The sequence below is a fragment of the Lynx canadensis genome, chromosome A1, assembly GCF_007474595.2.
Source record: "Lynx canadensis isolate LIC74 chromosome A1, mLynCan4.pri.v2, whole genome shotgun sequence".
In the NCBI taxonomy this organism is placed as follows: domain Eukaryota; kingdom Metazoa; phylum Chordata; class Mammalia; order Carnivora; family Felidae; genus Lynx; species Lynx canadensis.
This window is the reverse complement of record NC_044303.2, coordinates 37,126,180-37,139,590: the sequence shown is the minus strand read 5'-3', so window position 1 is coordinate 37,139,590 and position 13,411 is coordinate 37,126,180.

Here is a 13,411-nt window from a genome sequence, read left to right as displayed (position 1 = left end):
AAAAAAAAAAAAAAAAAAAAAAATAGAGGTCATTTATGATTGCAGCAAAACTCATACACCCATCTCCTCAAAACGCAGGTCAAGATACAGCAGATCACCATTCATTAAAGGTTTGTAAGGGTAGGGGTGTTGTGGAAGCTGCAGATAAGGGGTTAAAGACAAAGGATTATATCTTAAATAGAAATCAGGACACCCACAAGTTATAATGGCAGACTTTCAGAAGGAGGAAAGGCGTGGGGGAAAGGATTGAAAATTCAGTATATGGGATTGAAACAATTGCTATCCATATGGAAAATAAAATAAAATTGGATCCCTGCCTTACAGCATAGAAAATTCCAGGTGGATTAAAGACTTAAATGTGCTAAGGCAAATTTTTGTTTTAATATAAAAGAAATACAGGGCAATATCTTCAACCTCAGATTAGGAATGGTTTCTTCAACAAAAAGTAAAATATACAAACTATAAAAGATTAATAAATTTTGTTGCATTAAAATTCTAATTCTCACACAAAAATCAGGTAAATGCGTTTTTTAGTAAAGCAACAGTCTGGGAGAAGCCAGCTAACCTACCAAGAATTAATAGCTAACCTAAATAACTCCTCCAATTAATATGAGAACAAAAGGCAATTTTGCTGCATTAGGTAGCAAAAGGAACGATAGCAGAGCAATTCTCAAAAGGGGAGGCCAAAATCATCAATGAACATATTATGAAAAGCTTAATTTCATAATTCACTGAGAATATAAAAATTAAACCAACAATGAGAGACTTCAGATCGAAAAAATATGAATGACCAACAACATTCAATGTTGACCAGAAATAGAAAAAAGGGAATGCTCATCCAGTCCTTGTGGGAACAGAGCAGGTACAAATATCTAAGAAAGCTCTTAGGCAATATTGCATAATGTTGATGTGGTAGGCAGAATAATGACCCCAAAGATGTCAGTGTCCTAAACCAGGTAACCTGTGAATATGTTAGGTTACATGCAAAGGGGGATTAAGCTTGCAGATGGAATTAAGGTTAGTGATCAGCTGACATTAAATTAGGGAGATTATTCTGGATGACCTGGCGGGCCCTGACGTAATAATATGAGTCCTTAAATGTGGATAACCTTTCCCAGCTATGGTCAGAGGAAGATGTGACTATGGGAGAGATCTGAGTGATGAAATGTGGGAGGGACTCAACTCATCACTGCTAGCTTTGAAGATGGAGGAGGGGAGTCATGAGCCAAAGAATGCAGACAGCCTGTAAAACCAAGAAAAGGCCAGGAAACAGATTGTTCCTACAGCTCCAGAAAGAAATGCAGCCCTGTGGAAACACTGACTTAAGCTCAGTGAGACCTGTGTCAGACTTCTAGTCTACAGAACTCTAAGATAATAAGTAAGTGTTGCTTTAAGCCACTCAGTTTGTGATAATTCATTACAGCATCAATAAAAAACTAATAGAGAAGGAGAGGTACATATCCTATAGTCAGCAATTCTATTCTAAATATAAGCTCTGGAGAAACTCTTGAACTTTTGCAAAATCAGATATGAATACAACTGTTCATTGCAGCATTTTTTGTAATAGAGAAAACTGGAAACGACCTAAGTGTTACCAATAGGGGAATGGATATAGTCACACACCTTATGTTCTAGAACAGTTAAAATAAACCAACTATATCTTTATAATTCACCATAAATAAAATTCAGAAATACAATATTGAAAGCAAAAGTAATATGCAGAAAGATACATCGGGCATGATACAAAATTTAAAAACACACAAAACAATACCGTTGCATTATTTTTGAATGCACACACATATGGTGAATTTTTAAAAACTTGACTGGGAAAGATACAAGCTGCAGAGTGATGATTTATTCTAGGAAGCAAAAGAGGGAATGGAATGGAGTGTCTGTGGGGAGATGGCGTATAAAGGAGACTTAAGCAATTGCATCCAAAGAATTATAAAAGTCCGGAAAAATACTCACAACAAATGAAATCGCATGTTAACACTGTTAAAAAGAAAATCACAGGCCCAAAATGGAGTCACTTATGTTAAGGCCCCATGTGAGTAAACCCAGATTTAATAGCTAACCTACCTACAGTTTCAACCTCCCCAGGAATGTAACCTTTAGCCAACCAAACTGGAATTTCCTGGTTAACACCGGGAGATAATTCCTGATTGTCTCTTCAGTTCCCCTTAGGAGTGCTAGGACCTTGCCCCAAACAATGCATTCCTTGCTAATAAATTCATTTTTTGACCTCCTCTCTGCCTTTAAAAATCTTGATATGGTACAGTTCCTCGGAGCTCCCCTCTACTTGCTAGATGGGATGCTGCCCAATTCATAAATCATCGAATGGACCCAATTAGATTTTCAAATTTCTGTGGTTGAATTCTGTTTTTTAATGACATTCACTGAGTATTCACATGCACAGTAGTTGCATGAGGTTTCATCACATTTTTAAAATTTCGGTTATTATATATATAAAATTGTTTTTATTTCAGATTTTATGTTTTATGGTAGAACTATTTCAAAATAAAGAGAGAAAAGACAAAAATAAAAAGTGGAAGCTCTGAATTGAATTCTAACTCTGCTAATTACTATGATTTTAGGTATGGGATTAGAGAAAGAAGGTATTTGATGTTGACCAAGAATTGGCATTTAATCAGGCAATTCTAATTGGCAATTTATAATTGAAATTTAGGAGAAACAGATTCAAGAAGAAACCTGAATTGTGTTTCCAGAAAGAAAAAATGGGGGCAGAGTCACATAGGCAAAAGGCTATGAGTATAGTTGTCATTCAGATCCTCTATGCAAAACAGGGATTAAAACTAGGTTAGCTGGGATTGGTTGAGTTAATATGTAAATGAGGGATGGAAACTTGTGAAATCACATTGGCTCCTTTGGAAGTAAAGAATGGGGCTGATTGGGGCGCCTGGGTGGCTCAGTCGTTTGAGGGTCCGACTTCGGCTCAGGTCATGATCTCACGGTCTGTGGGTTCGAGCCCCGCGTTGGGCTCTGTGCTGACACCTCAGAGCCTGGAGCCTGCTTCAGATTCTGTGTCTCCCTCTCTCTGACCCTCCCCTGTTCATGCTCTGTCTCTTCCTGTCTCAAAAAAAAAAAAAAAAAAAAAAATTTAAAAAAAAATAATAAAAAAAAAAAAAAGAGTGGGGCTGATTAAGTCCAGGCTGGGGGCTTACAGTTGGCTAAAAGATTATTACAAAGTTCATGGTTCCTCCCATGAGAATATGTGTATAAATTCCTCCCCCCTTATTGCCTCCTGAGCCCTATTTTAAAAAAAAGACTGTCTTAGCTAGGTTTGCCAGTGTGCTCTGCTTTGAAATCTTTTAGACTGAGCAATGATATATTCGAGCACTTACAAATGTAAATGATAGTCAATAATGATTGATAAGAATCTAGGTTTGATGTGCCAGGGAAAGTGCTCAGTGCTTTACATGTGTTGCCTTATTTAACCCCACAGCATCCATCATGTGGAATGAGGCAGGTTCTATTATTACTCTCTTCTTTATGACTGAAAAATTAGAAAACAACCTAAGAAAGTTGAGCGTTTTGCTCAACTTCAATGGAAGTTGGTGAGGGGCAATACTGGGTTCAGTAAACCCAGTGGATATGAACCATAGGCTGTGCTCTGAATTATTACATGACTCTCTAGGCATCTTAAAGAATGGAGGAGATAATGCCTCAGTGTGGATCTGGTGAGGGAGCATGGGCAAGCTGAAGGCAAAGTACAGGCTAACAGCATCTCCCCATCGCCAGGGTGGGATATGTGTGATTTTCCTCCCACACACCTGGCTACCCAAGAACAAAGGAAAGGGGTTTAAGTGCTTGCCATTGTGATGTGGGAAACCAAGGCAAATGAAAATTTAAATTCCCTTACAGTCTACAGCCCACTGACAAGTCCTTGAAACAGGCAGAGTGACCTTCCTCTAGGAGCTCAGCTGCCTTGATGATGATTCTTTGCTAGAGTCAAAAGGGAATTTTGGTTTAACATTATCCTGACCCTCCACCCCCACCCCAGGATCCTATAAGGCTACTTTAACATATAAAAATTCCTTTGGAGACTCCCTTTATCTCAACTCCCCCAAGATATATGCTGGCAATCATACTCCAAGTTTATGGCCCCCTGATATACATCTGAAGGGTCTCATGACTGAGGTTTTACTAAATGGTAATAAATGGTGTTTTCCTAACAGCAGCTGGCCCTTCCAGGTCCTGGAAACCTTGCTTTCAAAATACCTTAGAGACTTATACTGTCCCTAACCCTGTCCCAACCTGAAGGTGTATCATCAGTTACCTGGCACAACCCCAGCACAGCTCTTTCTGCCCATGGGTCCCGTAGCCACACTTTAATAAAATCACCTTTTTGCACCAAAGATGTCTTCAAGAATTCTTTCTTGGCCATCAGCTCCAAACCCCCCCACCATCACCCCAAAACCCCACCAGATCTGAAAACCCTTCCCTCTAACTAAAGATGCAACTTCAATATCTCAATTTTCCAGATGATGTAAATGAGGGAAACTTTGAGTAGAGTTTGTGTGAGCCTTAAATGTACAAATACATGTGAATATAAAGTATCTGGCAACATTTCTCACCCATAATATAGGCTTTCTTTCACTCCCTTTTTGTCCTTCGGCTTTGTTTCTTTATCTGGAAGGCCCTATAAGCAAGACTCATAAATTTGAACTCAACTGATTTAAAAGGTGTGCTGTTATTTTGGGCTGGTGTCAGCTTATCAATAGAGATGTTATCAGCTAGAAAAGCCTGGGGGCACTCACCTGAGCCAGGCCGGCTTCTTGCAGACTTCTCTCCTTTCAATTCCAAGTTGTGGCTGGACCAGCCCTTATGGCTCTCATTATGATGGCAAGACGTGCTAAGCAATAATGTTACATGAAGAAACTTTGAAAGACAAGGTTTATTACTCATAAGTCCTGGAGGGAACACAGCACGCCTGGGGCCATAGAGTGAGTTCACAGGTAGAGAGAGTGCTGGCCTGGGGTTCTGCTTTGATTGCATTGGGGTGGGGGCTAGGATTTCTCAGGTTCACTTTTATTGGTGAATTTAAAACATAAGAATTGGAATTAAAGCACAGAAGGAAAAAAAAAAAAACAGAAGTCAGAAAGGGCAGTTATGAGGTCAACCAGGCATCTCTAAAACAAAGGAAACATCAGGGGTGGAGTGGCCTGGCTCTTCAGCTAGTCTTTGGCTGGCGATGTGTTTATTCAAGATACTGGTCTTTGAAGTGGGTGCCTTTGCAGTCAAAAACTTAAGTCAGGCACTTGCATTGCAATTAAAAAAAAACAACCACCAAAACTGTCAGGCACTTACACTTCAGCTGTCCTGTCCTTTTCTTCTCTACTTAAAAAACAAAACAAACAAAACACACACAAAAAACACAAAATACTTGCCTACCATCATAATTTCCAAATAGGGATAAAGAAACAAAATGTAGTTAACAGTAAACTTGCTAAGTATACATGAAAATTCTGAGAACATCACAGTAATTCTAGTCAGTATTGCTTTTCTATAATACTAAAATAAAAGCATTCATATGCCCCCAAATTGCCCATATTTGCTCTCCTACCTGGGGAAAAATGGCAGGTTTTTTCTAAATTGAAAATTTATAATGAAGAAAAATGTGGTTGTTGACAATGTCTGCATCAATACATTTATATTTTATATATATTAATATATTCATAACATATCAGTGCAGTTTTTCATGAAAATAAGGTAACTAAAATTATAGTTTAATAATAAGTGATGTAGCCAGAAAGTAGGCTTGACTACAACTGTGATCACTGGAACAGATGAGAAACTAAACCTTCAAATAAATTATATATACAAAGTATGGATATTAATAACTCTGCCAATTAAATATGGGACCGAACTGATCTGCTCATATACAGAACATTGTAATACAGAATATTGCAACTGTACTGTCTTTCAGAAGATTAACAATTGAGATGATTTGTGTTATTCTAGCAGAGTGAAAACACTTTGAGGATTGTACTATAAAATATTCAAAGTTATTGATGTGGGAAACAGAGGCAGAAGGAAATGGCAGATAAAATTAAATTTCCTTATAACCTGCAGCCATTGACAAATACTTGAGGCAGGCAGAGTAAAACATGTCTCCAGGGACTCCCTACTGTCTTAATGTTAATGCTTTGCTAGAGGGAAAAACAACCTTAGCTTGATAATAGCTTGGCCTCCAGTATCCCACGAGTTGTCTTTAGCATATGGAAATCTCACTGCAAACTTCCCCTGGACTTTACCTCCCCCAACTCTCAAGTATATAATCAGCCCCTCCTCAAAGTCCCGGGCAGCTCTTCCTGCCCAGGGGTCCTGTCCCCATGCTTTAATAAAATCTTTTTTGCACCAAAGGTGTCTCAAGAATTCTTTCTTAACCATCTGCTCTGGACCCCCATCACTCCAAAACCTCATCGGTTATTACTAGAATCATCTCATTTATGGCTTGATGAAAGGAGGCTTCACTTCCTCTTTGTATAGCCATGCCAGTCTTTTACGTTACATTCAATGATCAGAAGTCTTCAGACACACATAGCAGAAAATAAGTAGCTTAATTTCAACAAAAACTGCTCTTCCAAATACTAATTTTTAAAAATCCTGTTGATGTTTGTTCATATCTTGATATCAAATTCATTCTGACAAAAATATCTAGCTTTTTCATAGCTCATTTCTTTAAGTAGGATAGTAACGATGAGTTTAATAATAACTCTAAATATGGGATTTTTCCTGGGGTGCCTGGGGGGACTTAGTCAGTCAAGCATCTACTTGAGCTCAGGTCAGGCATCTCAGGGCTTGTGAGTTTGAGCCCCACATCAGGCTTTCTGCCCTCAGTGCAGAGCCTGCTTCGGATCCTCTGTCCCCCCGCTCTCTCTCTCTCTCTCAAAAATAAACATTAAAAAAATTAAAAATAAATTATTAAACAAATATGATCTTTTTCTTGACTAATAGGAACCAATGGCCAAGCTGATACAGGTGAAACTGATTCCAAACTGGAGACGTGGTATTCAAATGACACAAACTGACAGTTTCTCATTTCGCCACGTTTCTGCTGTGTTTTGATTTTTCCTACTCCATTGCCTTCTCTTTCTTGTCATAAGTAAAACCACATGGCAAGTCACATACTGAAATGAATATAAAATACTGAAAATGTGAGCCAATATCACTAGGACAGACTAGAGATAGCAGGGAGTCCCAACTTCCTTTTCTAACTTTGGATAATATAAAACGCTCAGATTTTCTTCATACCTACATCTCAAAGGAATGTCTAATTTTAAGTGTGGGTAAATCGTGATTGAATTTAACCCTTCACAAGTCATGATCTACTTTATTTTGTGGAGGTTTTGCATAGCTCATTTTCCCACAGGGGATTAATCTCCTGAGCATGGAAATGTCCACTCTAACAGACTTAACTGGCTGAGTTAAAAAGACTCCCATCCACTACCTAACCCATCATCTGAAATGATAATAGGAAAACATCCAAATCAACACTGACAACAATTCAGAGAATCTTTTAATCTTTGCTATTCATTGTCTTCACTATCCAGAGTTGAGGGGCATGGTGAAAATACTGGCATTGTAATTAAAAATACGAATGAGTGTAGGAGTAAGGTGAGGGATCTGATGTTTTGATCTAGAAAGAAAAAAATAGGGGCACCTGGGTGGCTCAGTTAAGGGACGGACTTTAGCTCAGGTCATGATCTCATGGTTTGTGGGTTCAAGTCCCACATCGGGCTCTGTGCTGACAGCTCGGAGCCTGAAGCCTGCTTTGGATTCTGTGTCTCCTTCTCTCTCTGCCCCTTCCCTAATCATACTCTGTCTCTCTCTCTCTCTCAAAAATAAATGAACATTAGAAAAAAATTTTAGAAGAAAAAACATACCATACTTAATCATTTTTTGTGTTTTTGTTTTTGTTTTCACAACACTACCATATACTTTGGAAGAATGAAATTTGTAAGAACTAAAACCTTGGTGATAGCATGATCTACTCAACCTCCGAAAGACTTAGCTCAGCTTCTGGTGCTATATCACAATGCTATTGTTCTGGCTCTAGTCTGTGATCATTTAAAATAAAAGCATAATAATCATCCTGTGAAAGTGGAAGGAGCTTCATTTAAAATGGAGTCGGGAAGTCCTAGAGGGGGCACTCTCACACAGGTACCTCTCTGCAGACTGTATCACCAGCAGGAAGAAGGCAAATAAGAATTGTTCTGACAAGGGAGGACATTTTGCACCCAGGAATTTTATCTTCTGCTTTTAAGGAAAGGGAGATCCCTCCCTGACCCAGGAACAGTGCACTAACCACCAATGAATCTTAGCCACAACCTAGAACTCTTGTTCTTCTGCCATAAACTTTTGTTCAAAACAACTCGTTCCGATTTCTTCCTAAAACCTAATTAAACTTGACCTTCCCTTTGTCTCTTGGAATTTGCCTGTGGTTCACTATATCTTTCTTGTCTGGAATTGCAATTTCTCTGCTATTCCCGAATAAATTCATTGTTTTTTGGTTTTTGGGTTTTTTTTGTTTGTTTTTGTTTTTTACTTTAATACAATTGCTCTTTGCTCTGTTTAAAGTTAACAATTGATAACCTCTATAATTTTTATTAGAGGCAGATTAACTGCAAGTGACATTGTGACTCAGATATAGTATCTAATTTCTTGTTGAATCTTGTTAAATTATTTGCCTTCATAATATATTATGGCAGGGCTCCAAGGGTTAATTATGAGCTGCATAAAAGACACTTCCTTCAACTCATTTTAATTTATTGTTTCTCACTAAGCATTTCCCAGGAACTTGGCTCACTGAAGTCTCAAAGAAGAGTTACTTTCACTCCCCCCACCATTCTACTTTCATCTGATATATATAGTCAACAACAACTAATTTCACAGCTCAGTTATTTAATCCTTGAAAAAAAGACATTTCCTAAAAATCAGATGATAAAAATGAGTTGGGGAAGCCATACTAAAAAAATTCATAGCTTTAAAACTGATATTTATGTAAGCTGTATTTATGAATTCCATCAGTTTAGTGAGACATATACTAATAAATTTTCTCTAAACTCTGAGAGAGAACATAACTTATAGATTCGTATTTCTAATAATATAACACCAACATATTATTTCAATTATGCACTCAAAGACTAGAAATGGAAGATTATGATATATAGGATAATAGATGATCATCAAATGACTGCAATACCATAATTCAGAAGATGGCCACAGCACTTGAGTAGTTTATGAACTGCAGCAGGAATCCCCAAATGCATTCATACCTTGAATAGGAAGCCATTAGTGTCACTGAAATGAAAACATTTATTTAAATCTTAACAAATTTCTATACCATACCTGAAACCTCAACACTACACATTTTAGCATCTGCCTCATGAGAGGAAAGTTTTTATATTCAAATAACAACTCACTGTAGGGTCTTTAAAGCTACATTTCAAGTTTGGTTGAGATAAATGTCTACCAAAATTTATCCAGAGTGATTACTGAGAATGGAGGTGGGGGAAGGGGCCAGAGGAACAATAACTTTCACTTTTTCATTGAGGTGGTGATCCTATATTTTACTGTACTTGTAAAAATACAAAAGGAGAAATGGTGTGATATTTTCTCTGTTACATGCTCCTATAAAAAGGATGTGCTCCAGAGGACCACCAAAAGATTTTTAATAATAGTTACGCATGGAAAGATGTGTGGATTTTGTTTTTTGTTTTTTGTTTTTTGCATTTTGTTATGAACCCACCATGAATCTCTTCTCTGTGAACCAATGCAATTTTGGGGAACTACATTTTCAACTTATTCCACCTAGTAGGTGAGTATCATTCTCATCTTAGTTTTTAAGTTTACATATTTCAAGCGTTATAAAGTATCCCCTAGTTTTTATATACTAGGAAAATCTATTTCGAGGACATGTCATGTTAATAAAATCTTTCATTTAGTGAGTGTTCACCACTGCCATGCATTTTATATACATTGTATTATACTTTAATAACATGTATTGTCAGAGGTTATACCAACCTACTGTACAGATGAGAAACATGAGCTTGAGGAATGTGAAGCCATTTGTCCATGATAGCAAAACGAAGATAAAACTCAAAGATGTCCAGTTTCAAAGAATACTCTACTTTGACTGTCTGCCTCTATTTGGGCTGTTACCTCTAGAGCCCTCCCTTTCTAAAAGACCACTTCCAGGACCAAAAAGGTGCTCCTGTCTTCTACACCTATAAATGTAGAGATTCTTATGGGCCAGCGCGCCCTCTACTGGGACCCAGTCACCATGCATGCAGCCCACCTCCGCCCCGTATAGTGATGCCATATGAAAAGCTTTGGGACTTGAGTGTGGTTTGCTTGCTGCTTCTCCACTAGTAAATTATTTCCCAACAGATCTTCTTTTATGCCTCTATCACATGGTATTAAACACAAGAGTTCATAACCATTTGCATGACAACATTTTGCAAAATTTTCATTGCCTTTATCCGTTATCAGTGTTCATCTTAAGTGTTCACTCATATATAACAGGAATGCCACACAGGGGGTTGCTCGTAATGGGCGTTGCTATCATTTACTTTTTTTTTTTTCCACTTTTTCATTTTTTTAAACTCTTTAAATTTCCAGACTAAACATTTCTAACCTATTTAGTGTTAACACAAATCAAGGAAACCTCATTTAAAATGGAGCTGGGATGCTCTGAAGGGGGAGCTCTCACACAAGTATTGTTCACGTTTCGAAACACACCTCATGTTCCCCAAAGGGAAGAAGCTTACTTTACACACCCCAGCAGGAAGAAGGAAGAATTTCTTTTTGCCCAGCAACAGCCCAGCCAATGAGAACTCAGTGAAAAAGCCTCTCCCAGCTTCCCCTTTACCCCTAGAAAAGCAAGCTTCTCTCCTCTGTTCTCTCACACTGGCCTATGGTTCACCATAGTTTTCTTGTCCCAAATTGCAATTCCTCTGCTATGCCTGAATGAACTAATTTTGCTGGTAAAATAACTGGCTCTTTTGTTTTTTGGTCAACATGAGTCTCTCCTGATAGATATTTTTTGCTTCTCTGAATCTCCAGTCTCATAAAGTTTTTCTTGAAATACAGCTCTTAGATTCAATTTTCCTTACACAGATGGCCAACAATTTGGTTCCAAAGATAATTAATAATTCCCTTTCATTTATAATACTCTTTCCAAAAGGGACCAGCATTTCAGTGGCATTTGTTTATTTTTTTAAGTTTATTATATTATTTTTTTTTTATTTTGAGAGAGGGAGAGAGTGAGTGTATGTGTAGGGGAGGGGCAGAGAGAGAGAGAGAGAGGAAGAGAGAGAGTCCCAAGCAGGTTCTGCACTGTCAGCATGGAGCCCAACATGGGGCTCGAACCCATGAACCATGAGATCATGACCTGAGCAGAAACCGAAAGTCAGATGCTTAACTGACTGAGCCACCCAGGTGCCCCCGTTGGCATTCATTTACAGTAAACATGGGGACATTTGAATTCTAGTATTTTTTAGAATTCAGTTAATAGTTTAAACTTTATAAATATAGTATACATTTTGCTCATAGAATGCACATTCTGCATTTTTGCAAAATGCAAATGTCCACAACCACATAAAATCATATATTCTCTCACTTTGACCTCAAAAATTACATTTTACTTTCAACAGGTTCCGTGCAAGCCTTTTTTATTTAAAAATTCTTGTGTTCTTACTCACAAATATCTTCCCAAGATACTTTTTTTGACATTCTTCTCTCCACTATACTCTAATTCCATACTATCCAATTCTCTTTCTAAATACCCTATATTTTTACTAGACTGCCATTTTCATGGAGCTGTGATTTTTTGCTTTCCTGTTTAAAGAAAAAACTACCATTCTCTGAGAAACCTTGATAATGCCCTTGCTGTATGAAAACTTGCCAAATCTTTTGAGTTAAAATTCATAACTTAGCTTTATATGAGTTATATTTATGTTAAAGTATAATTACTAACATATTATCCTCCAGATATAAAGGAGAATCTCACTAAGGGTGGGGCAATGTCATATACATCTTTTATCACCCAGAGACCAGGAAGAATTCTTTTCATATGCTAATATTCAACATATACTTGTAGGTTCATTGTTAGAACAAAATACAAGAATTTGGAACTATAATATAACATTTAAAAATATTTCAAAACAATAAAATTCAGTTTTTTAATCTTATTGTTTTCTTTCATTACTTACTCAAACCCTCTCTGTAAGGCTGCTTTTTTTTTCTTCCTTTAAACTTAATTGAAATCCAGCGTAAGTCGTCCAGTCTCTTTTATCCCTAAATTTAGTAACTCAAACATCTATTTTGATGTAACAGTGAAAATTTCCAGCCCTGTGTGAAGGTAAATCTGGTCTCCTACTCTGGCTGGGGACTCCTTCAGGCTGGTGTCTGGAATGGGATGGGGCCTACAGGTGTTCTTCCGCCTTCCATCACTAGCCCACCATTGGTGCCTCCCTAGTTGAAGTGGTGGGAAGGGCCAGGTAAGTCTTACTTGCCGTGGGCTGTCATGGCAACTTAACTTTGTGACTCTTGCCTTGACAGGGGTCTAAATTTGCTTTGCTTTTCTTATACAAAAAAAAAACAAAAACAAAAAACCCCACCTGATCCATCTCTAACTTTTTCCTGCTAATAACTCCTTGCACCATTAGGTGAACTGTTCAGATAGGAGTTGACCAATCCCCACAGAAGCCCTCAGACATTCTCTCCCTCACTACAAGCTATGTGTGAGGTGAGCCTCAATTCACTTAATGCCTATTGGCTGCTCTTTAAATCAGCCACCTGGTCATGTTCTCTTAGCCTTTAGATTTCTCAGCTGTGAGCCCAACACAAATCCCCTGAGGTCCCCAAACTCCAGAGACTACCTATCAGGAGAAGGAAAGATTCAGGGCCCTCACAGCTGCATGCTCTGGTCTGAATGTTTGTGTTCCTCCAAATTCATATGTTGAACTCTAACCCCTAAGATGATGGCATGAGGAGGTGGGGCCTTTGGGAGGCAATTAGGTCATGAGGCCAGAAAAATGAGAGCCCTCATGACTGAGATTAGCACCCTCATAAAGGAGACACTGGAGAGCTCCTTTGCCCCTTCCACCATGTGAAAACACAGCAAGAAGTGAGCAGTCTGCAACCTGGAAGAGGCTTTCCCCAGAACCTGAGCCTGTTGGCATCCTGCTCGTGGGCTTTCAGTCTCTAGAAATAAATCTCTATTGTTTACAAGCCACTTGGTCTCTAATATTCTGTTACAGGAGCCCAAACAGAGTAAGACAGGCGATAGCTGTTTTATTTGAAGCTGAATCGACCACCTTCACTACAGAAAGACCTAGAGTCATCGAATGTTAGAGCTAGAAGGGGAGTTAAAATCACTTAATCC